This window comes from Saccopteryx bilineata, chromosome 6 (genome assembly GCF_036850765.1).
Source record: "Saccopteryx bilineata isolate mSacBil1 chromosome 6, mSacBil1_pri_phased_curated, whole genome shotgun sequence".
NCBI classification, from domain to species: Eukaryota; Metazoa; Chordata; class Mammalia; order Chiroptera; family Emballonuridae; genus Saccopteryx; species Saccopteryx bilineata.
The window spans coordinates 12,866,861-12,889,713 of NC_089495.1; the positions used below are offsets into that span (position 1 = coordinate 12,866,861).

General features: G+C 45.9%; 1 long non-coding RNA gene across 1 annotated transcript; it reads right to left on the reverse strand.

Annotated features, from left to right (window-relative positions):
* Positions 1 to 8,698: 8,698 nt before the first annotated feature.
* On the reverse strand, positions 8,699 to 18,355 carry LOC136308434 (uncharacterized). The gene is made up of 4 exons (XR_010726098.1): positions 18,287 to 18,355; positions 17,716 to 17,746; positions 16,759 to 17,091; positions 8,699 to 9,073 (listed from the first exon to the last, which is right to left on the reverse strand). It is a non-coding gene; the product is annotated as an uncharacterized lncRNA (long non-coding RNA).
* Between the last annotated feature and the right edge of the window lie 4,498 nt (positions 18,356 to 22,853).

A 22,853-nucleotide genomic window follows, 5' to 3' on the forward strand; every position in this document is an offset into this window, starting at 1 on the left:
ATCGTGGGGGAACCGACTCTGTGGCATGTCCCTGCTGGTGGGGACGGGTTTTGATGGGCTTTTCTTTCCCTTCGTCTTGCAGACCTGTGGGTAGTGTCATTCCCGATGCAATAGAAACTAAGGTCCTGTTTCACTGTGGCAGGGGGCACATTTCAGTCCTGGGAGGTGTGCGCCCCATACCCAGGGGACACTTACTGGGAGCAGAGGTCAGCAGGGGGTGGGCAGCAGCACATGCAGCCATCCTGGCGCTGCTTTGCTGCAGAAATTGTTGAAGTCTCACCCCCCGCCCACCTAACAGGACGTTTGGAGAGTTAGGCAAGTCCTGTCTTCTAAACCCCGAGAGATTTAAGGGGCAGGGAGAGAGAGCCGGGCTCTCCGAGCCAATGTGATGACTGTTATCAGGGAGGACTTTATAGACAGTATGAGAGCGAAGTGTTAACATGAAAAACTTCCAACTTCCAGGTAGTACACTTGCAATGCCATTAAAAAAAAACACACACACAAAAAAAAACAGAACTATGAATTGTTAATCAGTATTCTAACTGAAATATTTCACATTAAAAAAAAAAAATTGAGGCCCTGGCCGGTTGGCTCAGTGGTAGAGCATCGGCCTGGTGTGCAGAAGTCCTGGGTTTGATTCCCGGCCAGGGCACACAGGAGAAGCGCCCATCTGCTTCTCCACCCCTCCCCCTCTCCTTCCTCTCTGTCTCTCTCTTCCCCTCCCGAAGCCGAGGCTCCATTGGAGCAAAGATGGCCCGGGCACTGGGGATGGCTCCTTGGCCTCTGCCCCAGGCGCTAGAGTGGCTCTGGTCGCAACAGAGCGATGCCCCGGAGGGAGGGGCAGAGCATCGCCCCCTGGTGGGCAGAGCATCGCCCCTGGTGGGCGTGCCGGGTGGATCCCGGTCGGGCGCATGCGGGAGTCTGTCTGACTGTCTCTCCCCGTTTCCAGCTTCAGAAAAATACAAAAAAAAAAAAAAAAATTGAGATTTCCATCTTTTCTTGAAAAATAAGCCCGAGGCAGCTCTTCCCGTTCTCCAGTTTGCCGGAATCCCGCCCAGTCTTCCCCAACCGAGTGTGCTACCGGCCCGGCCTCTGCAGGCGTCTGAGTTGGTGGGATCATGCTTACTCGGTGGACCCCAGAGATCCGATCTGGGGAGAGCCGGGAAGAAGCCTGATCTAAGGACACCCACTCATTCGTGGGGCGATGACCGCGTCTGCTCGTCTGTCTCACAGAAACCCACGGCTCCCTGTCCTGCCCTTAGGGACCCCTGCCGCGCAAACACCCCCACCCGCGAGGGGAGGTCAGCCGGCTGCCATGCAGGCTGTGCTGCGGCTTCACCACGCACAACTCTCGCTGGGCCCACAGGGAGCCAGGAGTCATTCGCCGCCTCTGGCTGCCTTCCACCCGTGCCCCCAGGAGCGCGCCCAGGACAGGGCCTTGGCGAGGGCACACATGGTTGCATCTGGTTAATGATGATGCCGCCGCTGTGTGGGAACAGCCTGTCCCAAAGGCACATCCCAGTTTAATCTCCTCCTGGATTTTTAAGTGGTCAGCTTTCCCGATTTTTTTTTTTAATATAAAGTAGATTTTTTTTTTAAATTTTAAGATGTGTGCACCTATTCTGGTGTTGGGATAGACTGCAAGGTGGAGCATATTTACAGATAAATATAAGATCTACCAGAAAGTTCTGTTCGTTTTTGGAATAAAACAAAATACAAATTTTTCTTACCATCAATAAACTTTATTATATAATATAATTGCCATTATTATTAATGATTTCTTGCAGCGTGAGGGCAATTTGTATATCCCATTTTTGAAAAATGTTTTTATCTTTTGATGTGAAAAATTGAACCAGTGCTTGTTTGATATCTTCTTCATTTTTGAATCTTTTGCCCTTCAAAAAATTTTGTAAGGACAAAAACAAGTGATAGTCGGAGGGTGCTAAGTCCGGAGAGTATGGTGGATGCGACAGACATGCTTCTGTAGCATTTCTTCCTTGTTGAAATTGGTAAAAATTACAGTGGCGTAAATGAACTTTATCAGTAGCCATGGGTACACTATCGCTTCACACATAAGACTAACGTGAATCAACTTTGTTTTAGTTAATTTGCTACGTCAGTATGTATACATTAAGTGATAAAAATAGAGGCACACATCTGCCAAATAAACATGTGCTTACGTGTCAACACTTGTTGTGATAGAAACGGACAGAACTTTCCAGTAGACCATATACTAAAACTTCCCAGCCTTGATCCTCAACTCCAGAAGAATGTGGGGCTGGGGAGTGCGGCGGTTCCCTTAACACGCAAACACCTGACACTCTGGCACGGAAGAGACCGTGAAAGAAGGAGCAAATATTTAACTTCTCTTTGCACCGGGAATTTCTCTTACTTGACCTTGAAATATTAAACGAGTCACCAAAAGATCCCAGCTCTGGAAATTCCATGGCTCCTCCAATCCTGGCTGAGAATGGCCAGCAGGCTCTGTCTCTGGCCCCCGTCCCTGTCCCCTGAGGTGTAATGACATCAGGCATGGGGTACAGGGAGAAGCCCGGTCCCTCATGTCACACTTGGCCCAAGGGTAGGAATGGGACTCCTCTCTAATACCCTCCCTTTCTACTGCCTCCCCTAACCTACCCCCCTGCCCACCCTCTACCACTTTATACCTTGAGCCATTTAACTGAAAAGTTTCTACTCCTACGGAATAGCAAGGCTCTGTGAACACACAGAATTATGAATCTCCTGACTCAGAAAACACAGCATTCTGACCCTCAGTGTCGGGGTCCCAAACTGCCGCCCGGACCTGGGGATCATGCTGAGTTCCCACTACCCCGAATCCCTCACAGCGTGCCTCAGTTCCTCACATTTCAGACCCAAGGGTGAGGCTCTGCAAAACATTCGAATGCCTTCTGTTCCCCGCTGGAGGCCCACCTCCTTAGGGCTGGTCTCTCCTCGGAGGACCTGCCACTTCACAGTAATTCACAACGAGAATGGCCGTCAGCGTCAAAGAAGACCAGGTGTGCCCAGATGGACCACAGCGGGAATATTTAGTCTACAATGAGATCAGTGCCTCCAGGGACAGAGCCCAGCGATTTGTCCCAGAGACACCTGTGCCTGCTGTCCGACACTCACTATTCCATTAGGAGCATCAGCTGTGCCCACGCTGGGTGGGGGTATCTCAGCTTTCACAGGAGTGGGGCCTGAACCAGCTACTGGCTTCTTAGCCCTCAAGGGCTTTGGTCAGCTAATTCAGCTAAGCATCGCAGAGCCCTGTGCCCTCCTCCTCCTGGAAGCCATCCTCTGCAGAGCAAGATCCGCTGGACAGGTCAGAATAGAGGAAAGAGGCAGGATTTAGAGGGTGAAGAGTTGGGTTCAAGCTCCTCCTCTGCAGCTGGCTTTCCCGACCACCCACTGCCTCACCTGTCTGCTAGCCCCTGCCCACGAGGGGATCAAGTCATGTAAAAGTGCTGAGAAACCTCCATTACAAGTTTTCTCGCATGAAGTTAGTTGTTAACTAGCCTGGAGAATGCATGGGAGTTTCTGTGAGCTGACTTAGCGAGTTGGGCATTCACATCCTCCTGAGACAGGGATTCTCTGCCTCACGGCCAGCAAGTCTGGTAAATACTCACAGGACGAAAAAGGCTGGCTTCTTAGGAGGCCGAGAGAGTAGACCAGGTGGCAAGTCAGTGCTAACTGGTGGGAGGCCTTTCACAGAATCACCAATAAATACGGCAGATGTGAATCACTCTTCTATTTCATTATTAATTACTAAATCACTACTTATGCCAATAATTATTGGAGGGCTCATTAATTCTAATAAGGTCAGTTTTTAAATTGTTGCTTGTAATATGCTCATTCAATTATCAATTATAATTATTGATCAATTAATAACTCTGCCATGCTTGTTAATTAACTCATGAATCACCGGTGCGGTGGGTTGTGGGAGGCCACGGCAAAAGATGAAACAAAATCAGAGGGAGGAAGCAAGGGAGGGTATCAGTTCGTGCCACCGGGCTTCCTGGAATCCACAGCACCACCCGTCTGGGAACCAACGTGTTCTTCTAGACTGTATTCTCCGTGTAGGTGTCTTAAAACTGGAAATCGTTCCACCTGATTCTTAAAGACTATGTCTTCATTTGTGAAGATTTTTTTATTTAAAAAAAAAATTGTGGCCCCCAAAGTGTAATCAGCTGGGAAAATTTTATCAGGTGAATGTTTTCTCGTCCCCCAAGATTTAGGACACGGAGAGTGTGCTTTTCCCCAGGGTCCGGAGGAAGCCGAGGTCCTGGGAAATGAGCTTGCCCTGGAAATTTGGAGGAGCACGTGCGTTTATGACAGCGGTTCTCAACCTGTGGGTCGCGACCCCGGCGGGGGTCGAACGACCGAAACACAGGGGTCGCCTAAAGCCATCGGAAGATACATATTTATTATACAATACATTTTTAAATTAAAATAAAGTATGTATTTCCGATGGCTTTAGGCGACCCCTGTGTTTCGGTCGTTCGACCCCCGCCGGGGTCGCGACCCACAGGTTGAGAACCGCTGGTTTATGAGGTTCTCCTGGCAATCAAGGGGATGCCACTCGTGTGCTTTTAGCTGCCAGCCTCTCCCACATCCTCTTCACCGGAATGCAGTAGTACTTGTCACGCAACAAGAACAGGCCTGATCGTAGAAAGGAATGACGTTCTCACATGCCACCATGAAGACATGGTGCTAACTCAGTGGTCGGCAAACTCATTGGTCAACAGAGCCAAATGTCAACAGTACAACAATTGAAATTTCTTTTGAGCGCCAAATTTTTTAAACTTAAATTATATAGGTAGGTATGCTGTGGACCAGCATAGCTAGAAAACAGCACAGCTAAAAATTCTGGGTCTTGAGGGAGAACGGTACAGAATTAAGAAAACAGACTCATGGAGAAAAGAGGATGGGATTGGGAGGCCTCTTCAATGCTGATGGCAATATCCAAGCGCCCCATAGCCCCAGTTTGCTTTATTATATAGCCATATGCAAATAAGGAAGTCTTTGATACAAAGTCACACATCTGAGGCAAAACAGGAACTCTCTTAAGGCATAAACAGAAATCCCCCCTCCATGCATAAGTGAAATCAACCAACATCTGAACAAACAAAAGGTGAGAGGAAGGGCATGTAAACTGCTCCCAGCAACTTAAGGAAGCAAGTGAAGTGGGTGCAAATACTCAGCATCATAGCCAATATGGAGGTGGAGGGGGGAAGAACTTAGCCTTTTGCTAAGCCTCGAATTTACAAAGGATTTTTGCCACTCGCAGTCTACCACATAGGTACATTGTTATTAACTTAATTAGGGTACTCCTAAACTGGCCTTTGCTGATTGAGGTATGTTCACTGAGGTCCTGAGGTCCACCCCTTCCAACTCTCCCATCCACACTGGTCTTGTATACTTGTTTCGTCTATCTCCTTTCTTTGGAAAAATACAGGTAACTTTATGCTTCGAGTAGGTACTTTTGTCACCCGCGCATGATTTGCAGACGCGACTAGCACTAACCACTGCACAATGAGACTGCTGACTGGCTTACTCGACTGGCGCATGCCCCGCGCGCCGCCCCCGGCTGCGTCTCCCGCGGCCGCCTGCACCGCGTCTCCCGTCACCAGCCAACCAACACCCCACGCACATACCTGCGCGCCCACACGTGGTATTTTGTGGAAGAGCCACACTCAAGGGGCCGAAGAGCCACATGTGGCTTGTGAGTCGAGGTTTGCCGACCACTGTGCTAAGTGAAAGCCAGTTACGAAAGGACACACACGTGTGATTCCATTTATATGAAGCAGTGCCTAGAGGAGGCAAACTCACAGAGACAAAGTACAATAGAGGTTACCAGGGGCCGGAGGGTGGGGAACGGGGAGCTGTTGCTTCAGTGGGTACAGAGTTTCTGTTTGGGATGATGAAAAGGTTTTGGAAATAGTGGTGATGGCTGCACAACATGGCAAGGACAATGGATTGCACTGTACTGTAAATTTAAAAATGGTTAAAATGATACATTTTATGTTATTTATATTTTGCAACCACAAAAAAAAATACAAAAATAAAAATGAATAAGGAGTTGGGATGCTTTGGGCCACAGAATTTCACAGGATTTTTTTTTTTTCTGCAAGGACAGACAGGATCGCATTTCCAAGGCTTCTCTGTCACAGGTCATTTGCAAACCTTCTCTTTGAGGTGGACATCCCCTCCCCGGACATTCCTGCTGAGCTCGCTCACAGCTCGATCCTAGTCTCGGCCCCACCAGGAAAAGCTTCGAGAATCTCAGAAACACGTTCTAGAGAATGAGCTCATTTGAAGCCTTCACATTTGATTTTAATCAAACATTTTTATATGTCTTAAAAGTGCTGGCCCTGGCCAGTTGGCTCAGTGATAGAGCATCAAGCTGGCGTGTGGAAGTTCATGGTTTGATTCCTGGCCAGGGCACACGAAAGAGGCACCCATCTGCTTCTCCACCCCTCCCCCTCTCCTTCCTCTCTGTCTCTCTCTTCCCTTCCTGCAGCCAAGGCTCCATTGGAGCAAAGTTGGCCAGGCGCTGAGGGCGGCTCCATGGCCTCCACCTCAGGCACTAGAATGGCTCTGGCCACAAGGAAGCAATGCCCCAGATGGGCAGAGCATCACCCCCTGGTGGGCATACTGGGTGGATCCTGGTCCGGCAGATGTGAGAATGTCTCTCTGCCTCCCTGCTTTTCACTTCAGGGGGGGAAAAAAAGTAAAATTGCTATGTAAAATAGGCTAATATGTGTATAACTGCAACTTTAAGGAAACTTCATCACACATGATACCAATGCCCAACCTATGATCAATCAATTTTTAATTTTTCTTTTCTCTTATTTCAGAAAGTAACAGTAAAATGGCTTTGCTTAAATATAAAAACCTAACGTCTCTTCTCATCTGAAGTACTTGCTTTATTAAAGAGTTTTCCAAAACTTGCCGAGTGGTCCAGGAAGACGGCTCTGCAGCTAGGATGCTTAGAGAACATCTGTGCTCTTTATAACCGCCCAGGTCAGGTTTGCCTTTGCAGTCTCAGGAGCAGAAGATTCCTTAAAAATTTTCTTTGTAAAACAAACAAACAAACAAACAAAAAACCTTTTAAATAGCACTGATGGCTCATTTCACATAAAACGGGGAAGATTTTGCCCAAGATTAGTGTGCATGGCCTGAACTTGACTCAAGGTCACTAATTAACCTTGGTGTAATGAAAAGGAGTGTGGAATCTGCAGTTCACAGGTAGTTATAATTACTTTTGTATGTCCACTTGGCTAGGCCACAGTACCCACGAGGTCATACATTACTATGGATGGTTTTGTGAGTATGTTTTGGATGAGATTAACATTTGAATCAGTGGACTTTTGAGTAAAGCAGACTGCCCTCTATGATGTGGATGGGCCACATCTAATCAGTTGAAGGCCCAAATAGAACAAAGGACTGACCTCCCCGAGCAGGACAGAATTCTGCAGCAGATTGCCTGTAGACTTGAACCACAATATCCGTTCCTTCTTGAGTCTCCAGTCTGCCCTCACCTTGCAGACTTTCAACCTGCCAGGCTCCACAACGGCATAAGGCCAGTTCCTTAAAATAACATACATAGCCTTCTGTTTCTGTTTTGTTTTGTTTTTTTCTGGAGAACGCTGACTAATACAGAGATCTAGGGACAAATCCTGGGTCCTCTGTTACATATTTGCAGAAGGATTTCAGGAAACCGATTAACCGCTCTCAGCCTCAATTTCTTCATCTGTAAAATGGAGCCTTTTGTGGAGAGAATGTACACAAAGCACGTGGCAGATCGGGGATGCTAAGCAAAAGGTAGCAGTTAAGAGGGAGCACTACAGACACGGAGCTGACGAAACCATGGCTCTCCCTTCCGTAGCCTATAACTTTGCAAGAGAGAGAGTAGCAAGGTGGGCGGGGAGTGCCAATACCACATAGGCAGTGCTCTTGGGCACAAAGGGAACTGAAATAGGCCACCCCAAAACATTACACTTGGACCAAAGGACTGTTTTGAGACAAAGGCAATTAGCTCTCTGCCCTCTCCCTTTCTGTGTAAAAAGCAGGACACAAAGTTCCATTTGTACAGGTGTGTCCCTCTCCCTACCAGGAAGAGAAGGACTCCAGAGACAACTCTTAGCCCCTGAGGTGACTCTTATCCACATAACAAACCTTACTAAACCACCCTCTGTACAGTATGTTTCCTCCCCTCAGAACTTACCACCAGAAACGCCCGAAGCCTTTTTCTTTGTCTAGCCTACAATGGTGCATAAATCCCCAAATTCAACCACCTCCTGGAGTCACACTTCTTTGTGAATGCCCATGCATAAGTACGTAATTCAGTCTGGTTTTCTCTTGTTAATCTGTCTTTTGTCAGTTTAATGCACTGGGCCTCCAGTTACTGAATATAGGAGCGTAGTTTAGAGAAAAAAAATGTTTTTCCTCATGTCTGGCATCATTAAAAATATCTTGCAGTTAAGGCTTGGCTTACTCTAAACCAATATTCCCAATCTCCAGTCTCAAACCTGTCTTTCTCCTCCTGAGTTGGTGGTATATTTACCTAGAAAAGACAAAGGCACAGGCATTTATGAAGGTAACACTGGCAACCAGTAGGGTAGAATAGAGAGAAAAGTCCACTTAAGAGTGGAATGATCCGTAATTGTAGGTGGATTATCATCAGGTTTTTTTTTTTTAATTCTTACTGGATGTTAAAATTAGATGTATTGAATAAAAATCATGAAGCTTAAAGTCTGAGGAGCTTTCAGATGCTTTCCAACACGAGCGATGCCTCCAAGCAGCTCCCAGCACTGGGACAGTTATGCATATTCTCGGAGCCTTACTTTGCTGTCTGCAAGACTCAGTCATGGCGCAGAAGGAGGACACAGCAGGTGCTGGAGCCATTGCCTTAGTGGACCGGTGAATGGCTGACCGTCACTGAAACAGAAATTGTTTACCCAGCCCAGGTTCATGGACCCAAGACAAAGGCAACGGGGTTGACAGAATGACCGTTATTTCCCCACGTATAAGATGCTCCCACGTATAAGATGCACCTTAATTTTGAGGCCTAAAATTTGAGAAAAAAAAATGTATTACATAACGTTATTTATTGAACTCAAGTTTTATTCATCACAAAATTCATACAACTCATCACTGTCAAAACTCCCATCCATTAGCTTGTCCTCATCTGTGTCTGATGATGAATCACTGTCTTCATATATTGCCTCGTCCTCAGTTCCATCTATGGCATTTGAAATGTCACAACCACTGTATAAGATGCACCCAGTTTTTAGACCCCAATTCTTTTTTGAAAAAGGGTGCGTCTTATACATGGGGGAACACAATATGTTTCCATGGGAACGGCAGTGTCACTGGGGAAATGGGAACAATTCTGGAAAAGTGGGAAAAGTTTCAGAAAGATTGAGAGCCGCCTGACTATGAGGGCTTGTTGAAGTATTTAAACCTCGGGATACTTTTCCAACCACATTTCCCATCAAGGAAGGGAATTATAATGAAGAGACTGAGAGAGCAAACCCATGCCTCTATGGACCAAGATTAGTCTAATTTCTACAGCACTCAGGGTGACCAGTGGGTCGAGGCAAAGCAAAGGGGACGTCTCTGGTGTCACTGACCCAGAGCTACTACAACTTGCTGACCTTCAGATGGTTCTGGGTGAACCCATGAGACCAGATGTTTTGTCAGACTCAAGTTCAGCTGTGTGGACCTCAGAGAGAGTAACACATTGTGCTCCTGCCAGGACCCATGAAGGCATCAGTTGTGTGCATGCCTCTGGACACACACACACACACACACACACACACACGGGATCCTCCAAACTCTGCCTTGGGGTTGTGCAAGCCTGAAGGATGTGTGTCCCTTTCCTTCTTGTTCCCTGCACAGGTGCCTGTGTGTGAGGCCAGAGCAGACAGGAAGCCTGTGTTTCCATGAGGTGATAAACACCAGCAATCTGTCTGCTCTGATTTCTGTCCCAGAGTACGGAGAGGGGACCACAGATTCACTGGTGGACAAGGGACCCCTCCCCTCCATTCTCTCTAAATTCCTAACTTCAGCTCAGCTGTCCCAACTTCAGCATTCAAGGGGCTTTTTTTTTTTTTTGTATTTTTCTGAAGTTGGAAACGGGGAGGCAGTCAGACAAACTCCCACATGCGTCCAACTGGGATCCACCCAGCATGCCCACCAGGGGGCGATGCTCTGCCCATCTGGGGCGTTGCTCTGTTGTGACCAGAGCCACTCTAGCGCCTGAGGCAGAGGCCATAGAGTCATCCTCAGCGCCCGGGCAAACTTTGCTCCAATGGAGCCTCAGCTGCGGGAGGGGAAAAGAGACATAGAGAGGAAGGAGAGGGGGAGGGGTGGAGAAGCAAATGGGCGCCTCTCCTGTGTGCCCTGGCCGGGAATCAAACCTGGGACTCCTGCACGCCAGGCCGACACTCTACCACTTAGCCAACCGGCCAGGGCCGTCAAGGGGCTTTTTTAATTGAGTCATATGGGTAACCACCAGCCTATCTCCAGAACTAAGAGGAAGTTCCCTTATATTAGCACTGGGTTGTTGTTGTTCTTGTAAGTACTTCTAAGAAGTGTCATTCGTTTGACAAAAATTAAATACACATTAATTCCATATGCCTATTGCTATTGATTTTTTTTTAAACCCATAATATGAAGAAACTACTCTCAAAGATTTTACAACCTGCTTGGGGAGACAAACATAAAAATAAAATAGGAGCTATATACAAAGGGCAGGTATAGTATTGATATAAAGGTAAGAGTGAGGGCACACACATTTATTGAGCATCTACTATGTTCTAGGTACTGACATAGGTACTTTCATTTACCCCTCTGATTAGGCTGCTGGAAGGTGAAAAATATTGTCTGAGCTTGACCAAAGAAAGTCTTAGGCTCAGAATGTTTAAGGAACTAGATAAGGGGCTCCCCACCCAGAGTGTCTGGTTACAAACCCAGGCCTCTTTCTGCTACACCAAACCTAGTTGAAAATATCCCGAGTTGTTATGGAAGAAGGGCCACTGTGGTTTGCTGCCTCCAGGAGCACTCCGTGGCATCCCTGAGGGGCGCCGCTCCTAGCAGAGGTACATCAGGCCTTATAAGTTCAGTGTCTCCGCGTTCCATTGGCAAACACCCCAGCCAGACAGTCACCTCCCTCCCCCGTCCCCATCCTCTGGCCTTTCCAGACGAGGTAATGGCCTTCCTGGGGAAGCTTCTTTTTCTTTGCCATTCACAAAGAGCAAAGGCCCTTTCTAAACACTCTGCTGTCCAGTGACCCCTCCATGGAATCTCTGAACACACAACAATTCCGTATTTCTGTTGGCTGTCTTTTCACAAAGTGGGCCCAGAGCTTAGTTTAAGGCCAAGAGTGAGGGGAAAAAAAAGTTAAATTGATGGCAGCTTCTCACTCTGAGTTCTCTTCATAGTGACCTGGAACAGTCAGCTCTCTGCTGTCGAGTGGTACACACGTATACACTGACGTGCACACATTTATGTGGTGCTGACAAGTGCAGATCAGAGAAACGGAAGTTCCTCGTGGAGGAGGAGTTCGTGCGGACAGTGACTGGGTCACTCTCCACACCCTGCCAATTGCATCCAAACAGCTCGTCTCACAGTGACGCTCTGGTTCCCCATTGATCGTTTTGCTCAAATGAAGGTTAGACAGGAAATATGCTTTTTGGAGTCTGGAATTCTAGCGAGCCTAAGGACTCCTGATGGTCTATTTCTTTGATCTGTGGGGTGGGGTTCCCAAGCGGAATTTCACGGTGTAGCTAAGAGCAGTAAGTAAGCATCCTCTTATTTGAGGAAAGAGGACTGACACGGAGGTAGAGAGTCACTCAGTGGGGTGTGCGTGGTACGGAGATGTGAGGTTGGGAGCAGAAGACGGACACCACCAGGGAGCACGCTTAACGGATTAGAAGAACAAGCAAATGAAATAACTGACTCCATGCAAAAGCAACTTAGAATAGGGCAGGTTTTCCATATAAAACCTTTTGCAAGTAAAAAGAACACCGAGCAGGGCCGGGGAGGAGAAACTGCAGCCGTGGGGGTTCCCGCTGGCACAGGGAGATCGGCCTAAGTGCCCTTCCAAAGCCGAATCGGGTTCATCCGCGAATATGAACGTATAAACACAAGCCGCACATTTTAAGAAATGGTTCCCCGCGCGATGCATTGTTCTCCCTTGTATTTCACCCCTTGCTCAACACCGTTTAGTTACTTTTATGAGTCCTTGAGATAAGAGAACTGAGGTAGCTTCTATGAAAGGGTTTAATGGTGAGGAACCAGCATGTAGAAGTATAAGGGGTCATAGAAATAAAGAACACCTGCTACAACAAAGGTCCCTCCCTAACAATAGATTCCTGCTTTATTTCAGCCTTAGAGCTTCTGAGAACTTCCTTAAACCAAAGGTGAGATTCAGATGTGGACATAGGTGGGCCCAGGTGCACGCCACTGAGGTGGGTGAGGGCTCTAGCTCTCCATTCCTCAACTTCCTCACCAGGTGATATGTGACCATGAAAGCAAGTCTCAGACTGAGTACCGCCATAAAATAAACATTTGGAAGCCAGCAGGCACAAAAAAAGTTGTACAACCAGTTCTGTAAACTTGATGAAGTACCAACCGGCTCTCTTCTGGCGCTCTGACAAAAGCCTTGAGTAACTGTCTCGCTTCCGCACACGTGACGATATTCTAACAGCAAGGTTTAGCTACACAGCTAGTCAGAGGCAGGTGTGAGAACCCTTTTGCAAGCTGGGGCGGCAGGCTCTGGCTCAAATCCTAAGGCAGACACAGCATTTGGAAGGACATCACTAGCAGTGAGGCTTTCTAGATCACAATACCCCGTTGAAGCAAGGGCTGGAGTGTCTGGTACAGTCTTTTCAACCAACTCGCATACAGGGGTCCCCTTTTATCCAGGGGTACAGTCCACGACCCCCTCTGGATGCCTGAAACTGCGGAGAGTACCAAAACCTACATGCACAATGTTCTTTTTTCCAAACCTATGATAAAGTTTAATTTATAAATTTGGCAGAGAAAGAGTTTAACAACAATAGTAATTAAATAGTGCAATTAGAACAATTTGCTGTAATAAAGGTTATGTGAATGGAATGTGGCTTATTGTACGGTCCTCACTCTTCTTATGATGTGAGATGATAAAATGTGTCATTAAGTCAGGAATTTTCAGCTTCTCACTGCAAGGAAGCACTTTATGGATTCTCTTTGGCTTATCTGAACTGCCGACATCACCACTCTTGTGTTTTGGGGCCATTATTAAGTAAAGTAAGGTTGACTTGAACACAATCTCTGTGATAACTGTTGATCTGGTCATGGAGATGTCTACTGAGTGACTAACGGGTAGGGAGCGTCTACAGCAGGGGTCCCCAAACTTTTTACACAGGGGGCCAGTTCACTGTCCCTCAGACTGTTGGAGGGCCGGACTAAAAAAAAAAACTATGAACAAATCCCTATGCACACTGCACATATCTTATTTTAAAGTAAAAAAACAAAACGGGAACAAATACAATATTTAAAATAAAGAACAAGTAAATTTAAATCAACAAACTGACCAGTATTTCAATGGGAACTATGCTCCTCTCATTGACCACCAATGAAAGAGGTGCCCCTTCCAGAAGTGCAGCGGGGGCCAGATAAATGGCCTCAGGGGGCCGCATGCGGCCCGCGGGCCGTAGTTTGGGGACCCCTGGTCTACAGCATGGAGACCCTCGACAAAGGGAGAAGCTATGCTGACCAGAGCGGGACACTCAAGGCTTTGTCATGCTACTCAGAATAGCACACAATTTAAATTTTATGAATTGATTCTTTCTGGAATTTTCCATTTAATATTTTCAGACCACTGTTGACTACAGGTAAGTAAAACCACAGAAAGTGAAACCGCCAATAAGGGAGGATTGCTGTATTTTGAACACTTCTTATTTCACCAGTGAAAATTATTTCTAAGACCCACGACACTAAATTATAAAGCTGGTGGTATTTACTGGGAATGGAGATGGGGGAAGGGCTTATAGAGCCTCATGATAATCTTTCAAATTCCAGCCAAACTCCCCTGGGCTGTGTATTCATTGCCAAGTAGGGTCCTTTAATATGATCAAAGTGCTCCTGGGGTGTCAGTCACAAATTCAGAGACAGGTGCTACACTGCCGTGCAGAAGTTCTTCAAAGTCAACTGCAGACAGAATAGCCTTTTTGTTACTATGTTTGATTGTTTCTGGTCAGAGCCCAGACCTGGCATCCAGGTGCTCTCTCTTCCCTGTCGCTGTGGTCTGGCATCTCTTCCAGAGCCTTCCTGGCCAGTTATGTCTGTCTTCTCGTGCCTGTGCCCGGCACCACGCCTGCGTACCAGGTGATGGTCACCAGGATCAGAGCTCAGCTCCTGCCCAGGCTCACCAGTGGAAGTCAGCTGAGGAAATTATATATATTTTTGCCTCAAGTAATCGGTTTGAACACTAACACTGTCTTTCCATAGCTTCTAAATGCCCTAATGTTTTTTTTTTTCATTTGCTCTGAAAGGCACAGACTATCAGCCTCTCAAAACTCAATAATAAGAAAACAAATCCAATTTTTAAACAGACAGAATATTTTAACAGGCTCCTTGCCAAAAAAAAAAAAAAAAGATACACAAATTGCACAGAAATATGCTCCACGGCATCTGGCATCTGTCGTTTAATATACTGTTCATTGAAATCACAATGAGATCACAATACACCCTACTAGAATGGTCAAAATCTTAAATACCAAAAACACCAAGATTTGGCAAGAATGTGAAGGAATTGGAACCCTCATATACTGCTAATGGAAATGAAAAATAATAGTACATTGGAATATAGTTTGGCAGTTTCTTAGCAATAGAGATATATACACTTATGACATATTCCACTTCTAGATCTCTGTGTAGAAGAATGACAGCATGTGTCCATACAATACCGGTACATAAATGTTCGTAGCTGCTCTACTTTGTACTAACCCCAAACGGGAAACAATCCAAACCTCCCTCAACAGATGAATGAACACACAAACTGTGGGATATCCACACAATAGAATACCACACAGGAACCTAAACGCATAAGCTATTGATCCACAAGACATCATGGAGGAACCTCAAAATTACATTGATTAAGAGAAACTGGAGGAAAAAGGATGCGTGTTGTGCAATTTCGCTTACGTAAAATTCTACGAAGTACACACTAATCTCAGTGACAGACAGCAAGCAGATCAGGGAAAAGGAGAGAAGTGTGGGCAGGAGAGAGGGGGAAGGGATCCCAAAGGGAAACAGGATGCAAAACTCTTGATGGAGATGAATGTGTTCACCATCCTAATTGCGGTGATGGTTTCATGTGTGTATGCATATGACCAAACTTCCCCAAACTGTACACTTTAAATATGTGCGCTTAAATAGTATCCATTTTATTGAAGGGGACCAGAGTTTGCCACCCCAAAATAGGTCTCTTTGGGGATATTAATTATTTTAAGCTGGTTATTTTTAAAAAACAAAAGACTCCAGAAAAACCTTTGACCTTCCTCCTTCCCTCATTGCCTAACGACTTTTAGATAGAGCTTCTGCTCCGCGGAAGGAGTTATCAGCATCAGTAACTACAGGTTAACAGGAAGTAGGTGTGACAGACAGGGAGGAAACTAGCAAGGCCGCTTTGATAAAGTTCTATCTGTGTCCCATGGTTAAATGCAGCCCAGCAAACATTTATATACCAAACATTTGCTTTCCAGTCTCATGAGTTGCCTTCCTCTCCTCAGAAGTCCGAAACCACTGTCTATGCCCTCCTTCTCCTGAGCTCAAGGGGGCATATAAGCCTTGAAGTTCTCGATTTGTTTTAGGTTCCCAAATTCTTCCGGAACCCCCATGTGCACATACACAGTTAAATATGGTTATTTTCTCCTGTTAGTCTGCCTCATGTCAAGTTGATTAGCAGACCAGCCAGAAGAACTGAGAGCAAAAAGAGGGGGAGTTTTCTCTTTCCCCACATTGTCATATGTCAATGCTACTTCAGTAAATCTCAAAAAAAGTTCGCCACTTTGTGCTCAATACACTATTTCTCCAGTTTAAAAAGTCCCTTCTCTGCTTACTGCCAACCTGGTTATTGGGTGAGAGATTCAATATTGATGTCAAGTTACAGTACATAGATGGATTATTGGCCCTCCCAAGTGCTTTGTTAAGAAAGGCCAGACATCTTCAAGATGCTAAATGAATGAGGAAACTCGGTTGGGAGGCATTAGGGAGGCAACATGGATGGGTAGAAAGTGAATTGGACAGATGTGGGTTCGAGTGGTAGTGCTGGTACTTACAGATGTGGGTCAGCGAGCTAGCGTCTTAATCTGTCATAGTATATTACTTGGTCACGAGCATCAGAAACTGATTCAGGCTAAGATTTGGAACAGATAAGAACCAGCAGCTCCAGAGCATCTTAACAGCAGGTCTCAATAGTTTCACCTATAATATTCCTCCCTCTGCATTTATCAAATTTCCAGAGATGGAGAATCCAACTGGACCATTGTGGGTCACGTGCCTGCTCCTTGACAGGGGGAGGGGCCAGCATCTTATTAGCAAGTGCAACGAACGGGATTTGAGACGCTATCGGCAAATGAAGTAGAATCGATGCTTTATGCAAAAAACAATAGATGACCACTTTGTCAATTATATATTACGCATAATAAATTTAGTGACTTAAGATGACAACAATTTATTATCTCTCACAAATCTGTGGGTTACCTGGGCAGTTCTTCCAGTGTTGCTTGGCTTGCTCATGCAGTTGCATTCAGTGAAAGGCAATTGACTGGAAGGTTCAAGATGACCTTGGATGCAGACACTCACATGTCTGCAAGGGGGTGCTATTAGCTCGAGCATTGTGTTTCTTCTCTGCATGGCCTCTCATCCTCCAATAGGCTACACCTGCTGCATGCAGGGACATTACAGCACAATGTTCCAAGTGAAGGAAGGCAGAACCTGCCAGACCTCTTGAGCCTGGTTCTGGATTTCATGAAGCTCTTCTGGATCCTTTAGGCCAGAGTAAGTCACAAGGGAGTGAAGGAATAAGCTGTACTCCTGGATGGAAAGAGTTGCTTGGTCATTGCAGAAAGTATGCTTACTAGAAAGAAAGGGATACGTAACCACTAAACAGAAAACCAGGGCCATTAAAGATATTTTCTTTTCCTCATATATGAAATGAGAACAATAATACCCAACTTCTAGGGTTATTATGATAATTAAATAAAATAACAAATTTGAAAGATATTTTTCACCAAAAAATACTTGGGGAAAGAACACCTGTTATTAATATCATTAATAATAAAAGTTGTAGGCAGGCATTGCTCAAAGGAAAGTCTCTTGTTTACAATTCTTGTGTTAATCTCTTTGTGTTGGTGAAGGCTGCAGTACATTTGACAAAGAATTGAGTTTTGTTGTCAAATTTTGGGATAAAGTCATGTTCATCACGCTTCTTTTCTGTAAGCTCCAAAATGCAAGTGGAGTGAGGGATTAAACACATTGAAATTTTAATTTGATTTGCCTTCAATTTTTGTCTTTGGCTTATATGTGTGTATTGGTCAGTGTCCCTTCAGCAAACAGAACTCTTACAGGAATTTCAAATAGAGGGACATTAACACAGGAAATTGGCTATGAATGTGTTGAAGGGCTGGTGCAGAGACAAGGAAAACTGGGCTCACTCACCAACTAGTAACTGCAGAAAGCTGCTACCATCCTAAAGTTGATGGAGCAAAAGAAAAAAATGTCACCCAGAATCCACAATTGCTCTGCTTCTGAGGCTACTGGTAAACCTACCGCTCCCCTGTTGTTATTGGAATGTCTTTCAGAAAACCAGGGGACCGAACTCCCCACCTTGGTGCCTGTCACTGATGCTGGGGCTGCTGCTAAAGCCGAAGCCAAGACCAGACTCCAGGAATCCTGTGCTGCAGAGGCTGCAGGAGCACCGGCCTCCACTGCTGTTGAAATTTCGACTCCCTGAGCACAAACCCACATTCACCCACTGCTGCAGCATGTCACTGCCAAAGACTTAATTCAGCAGAAGTTACAAAGAAAATTGGCTTCTCCCTTCTACCTACCTTCCAGTCTCCCACCAGGGTCTCCCATCAGCAGAACCTATTTGGAAGCCAGCTCGCTGGGGAGTTTGGGAAATGTAGTTTGCAGGTTTCTAGCCCCTATAGAGAAGGACAGGGCAGGGGAAAGGTGGGGATGGAGTTGAGAGCCTATAGACAAACAGCCAGCACAGTGTATGACTTACACACAGATGTTTCACACACAGCACTGCTGTGTGTGGGTAGCTCCAGATGTTTTCTATTTGGGTCTGTTTGAAGAAAAGAGAACATATGTTGACTGCTTCAAAACTTCTAATAGAACACTATCACAACACATTTAACCATCTGATGATCAAACCTCTCTTCCTCCTGGCCATTTACTTCTTTCCTCTTTGGATTTGGCAGGAGTATGTAAATGCCAGCAGACACTTGCATTTCACACTCCACTTTGCAAAATACCAGTGGAATCATTCTCGTCTCCTGTCTCTTACCCACTTGAAAGTGCTTCATCACACCTAATGCATTGTGTACAAAGTATGCGGGCATTTTATGCAGAGGGTCGGCAGGTTCCTCGTTTTTCTTTGGGCCCCAAAGATGCTCCTGGTTTTCTCTTCAAAACTGCCCACAATTCTTCATCAATGATTGCACATGAAGAGGAGAAAATTGTACCATTCCAAAATTTCACTGCAGGAGGTTAGGACATGCCACTCCAAAATACCCCTTTTTTGGTATGTTGATTATTTTAAAGCATAGGCACTTGAAAAACAGCAAATGCAGGGAGGAGCCGTCTCAAAACTCCCCTTATCTGCCTAAAAACAGAACCTCCAAGAGGAACTTAGATGTCATAAATGCCTTCCCGGAAGTTTCATCATCCAGGGAGGACTGACTCTTCTTAGAGGAGAGGAGACTAGATGTTGACACCACACCCAGACACACTTTGTCACAAATTAGCACCCCTTTCATCCGTTCTTCTCAGGGTCCACTCTCCTTTTCTAAAAAGTCACCTCTTCTCCCCTAAGATGCCTAGGTTTTCCCAACCCTTTCTTAAAATGGGATTTAAGCCTAAATTCTTCAATTTACTCATTTTTCTCTGGATATCCCCTACATACACACAAAGCACACATGTTAATGAAATTTTATTTGTTAGTTTTTTCTTGTTAATCTGTATTTTATTACAGAGATATCAGGTGATAACTCAGAATGGTAGAGGCAAAATTATTCCCCCTACTACACACATGAAATCTCCTAAATTCATTATAATGCAAAAGTTTATTCTATTGAACTCTCAACAACTGTCTCTTATGAAACAAAGCTACTTCTTCTTAAGACCTGAATACTGAGTTTATGAATTTTTCTCTTAGGTTAATTGAACCTGATTTTTCCTTCGTGGGCTCAAACCATGCTGTTGTGTATAAGACAAGCCCCAAAGGGTGTGATAGGTCAAAGCCACTCTGAAACATGAGACACGGTCAGGGCTCAGGAAAAACTCTCTCCCAGAATTCAGTTCACAGGAAAAATCAGGTCACACTGAACAGCAGGGGCAGTCATAAAGACAGAAAATGAAACCAGGCTTGTTTTGGAAGTGGTGGTCCCATGGAACCTCAAATCAGCCTCTATATCTGGCTGAGTCACCCCAGGGGGCTCCACCTAAGGTAATGACAGGGAATGCCACTGTAGGTGGGGTCATCTTGGGGTGAGGAGATGGCATGTTCCGAAGAAGTTTTCAAGACGGGAAACCGCATTTACTGAGATCTTAAAATATGACAAGGCATGCTCTATGCCTTTCTCATTTTAATCCTGAAAACAACCTTATGACATTATCTTTAGAGACAGGGAAACTGCAAGGAACTCACATCTGGTAAGCAACATAGCCGGATTCCATGTCCTGTCTGTTCTATTCACACATCAATACGGGCAGATCTGTGGGACTGGCTCCCCCTATGGGGGCTGAGGTACAAGTAACCTTGGTTGAGCCTCTGTCGGGTGCCAGGCATTGTGCTGTCTCTGACCTTCCCTATCTAGTCCACTCTTCCTAAGTGCCCTGAAGAGCAGGTCCGAGCACTCCCCTTCTCCACGGTGGAAACACACAGCCTGACGTCGTCAGTGTGTGCACACAGAGACTTGGAGCCCAGCTCTGACTTACTTCAAGGCCATGTTGTTTCCACGAGCCAGCAGCCTCCCAATCTGTCTGGGGAGTGAAGATGTAAGTATCCAAAGATCGGGTATAGTGTTGGGCAGAGGACTCGAGCCGGGTGACTGGTTCGGACAGAAGCACAGAAGTGTGCAGCCACAGAGAGGAGAGCAGGGAGCCCTGGCGGCTGGGGTGGCCATGGACTTGTCATAGTTGTCTTACTGCTTGTGTCTCACTTTCCTGCCAGCATCTCTCTCCCATCCAAGTACTAACCAGGCCCGACCCTGCTTAGCTTCCGAGATCAGACGAGATCGGGCGCGTTCAGGGTGGTATGGCCGTAGACGAAGCATCTCTCAAAGGTCGAGAGAGGCCCAGGATGTTTCCATTTATTTATTTATTTGTTTGTTTATTTATTTAATTTTTTTTTGCAGAACCCAGTTATGAGTTTGAATTTGGGGTTCTAGCCAAACGTTCCTGCAGAGCTCCCCCGCCGCGGGCCTCCCCGCTGCCTGCACCCCGATCCTGGGCTCTGCAGGGTACACTCCTCTCAGGACCAAGGGGCTCACTTTTTCAAAAGGTCGTAAATAGAGCCGGGCAGAGCCCACGCCTGCTCTTTAACTGGTACCCTAGACCCGTGACATCACTGTGCACCCAGGGAATGGCTTATAAATATCTCCTGACCAACTAAAAACACACATTACCCTTTAAAAAAAAAAACAGTCCCCCAGCATTTCAGGAAAAATGTGGCTACTAAAGTCAATTTCATGGGGCCACACTGAGATTTGCCAGCGAATTCTGAGCAACCACAAAGCATGAAGATGGCAGTGGCATCGCGCAAAATGCAAGCAGCAAACCATAAATATATTATCATTTCTAAAATCTCTTCCTTTTAAAATGTGGTGTTACAAGACAGCGCTTCCTGCCTGGGCAGCTTGCTGTCATGTCCTCACCCCACACAGCCTGCTCTCGCCCTCCTGTGAGAAAGAAGAAGGAAGAGGAGGAAGAAGAGGAAGAGGAGGAAATCTAGTGCTATTGGGAAATTGCTTGCTGGCTAAAAAAAAAATCCCCTCTACCTCAACACTTGGTCCTCCTAACCTAGTTCTGGGAAAGGTCTCAGTGGTCAGAGCTTTACACATCTAAGCCAAACAGAACTCACTCGGAAACAGAGAGGAGAGTGAGAGAGAGAACATGAGACGATCTGAATAAATAAACTACTTTTAGCCTAGTTTTCCATCCTAAGTAAATGTCACCTACAGAAGAATGTGTTCAAACACCATCTTATGAAAAACCGTCGCTGGGAAGCAATGGGCACGCGATTTCCTCCGGGCAAGGAACTTGGGTCTGCCTTCGGTCTCACACGTGCACATCTGCGCGGGTGATCAGGAAGACAGAAATGGCGCACGGCACTGCCTCCGTGTTCCACGGCTACAAAACAGACGTCGCGACGGTCTGATAAACTGCATTCCTAGCACTGGCTTTTAGCAGATTTTACAGACAGATTGCTTTAGTACCCTCGGTGAACTCCAGAAGCATTTCCAAAACGTTGCTTTCCTGCCCTCAGTTTTTGTTCCTCTTTCAGCTGTGAGCCTGCTAATGCTGTGGCGGAAGGGACCTCCCACTGTTCCGGAGTAGAAATGGATGGATGAATGGATGAATAGATGTACGTGTAGATGGATGTACCTGGTCCTCTGTCTCTGGGCCCAAGGGCCTGTGCCTAGAGGAGCTAGTTATTTCTCAGCAGTATCAGATTTCTGTTGACTCAAGAATCCACCCAGAAATCTGAGGAAACATCTCTTGTAGAGTAATACCAACACTCCCTCTCTTAGCTTGTGTATTGACCACAATACACAGGAAGGAAGTCACAACTTAAAAATAAAATTCACACATAAACCATCGGCCAACATTTTAATCTTCATCTGAAGTCTCACAGTATCCCACACGGAGTTTTACCCAATGTCATTAACAGTCACATGGATATTCAGACACCTCTGGCTGCCTTTAGCAACCGGAGAAAACCCTGGCCAGTGGTTGGCTTTGAGACCCACATCCTACTCCTCTGTCCATCTGTGTAGAGGTAAATTCCTCAGGCATTATAACAGGGTCAATGGACCTCTTCAAGTGGAACTTGAGAAGGATCTTGGGAATTGCTTCCTAGATGCTAATGAGAGATGAAGTACCTTGTCATTGCGTCAAAGGAATTTTCATCTAACTTTCTGATCTTCCACAAAATTATGCAACTAAAGTCTTCCTCCTCTACGTCCTTTCCCACCTGATGTGTCCCTGGATGTGGTATGATCATATCAGAGCCCAGAGCAGCCAAGAGGAGGTTCCAGTGTCTCTTCCCAGAGAGAAAGTGGGTTTCCATACCTTGAAGTGAACTTAAGTAAAAGATTTGTTTCAACTTCTGATATACATATTTCTTTTCCTCTTTTTTTTTAAGCGAGAAGAGGGTAAGTAGAGAGACACACTCTCGGATGCACCCCAACCAGGATCTACCTGGCAACCCTTATCTGGAGCCAATGCTCAAATCAACCAAGCTATTCTCAGCACCTAAAGCTGATGCTCGGACCAACCGAACCACTGGCTGCAGGAGGGGAAGAGGGAGAGATGGGGGAGAGGGAGGTGGAGAGAAGCAGATGGTC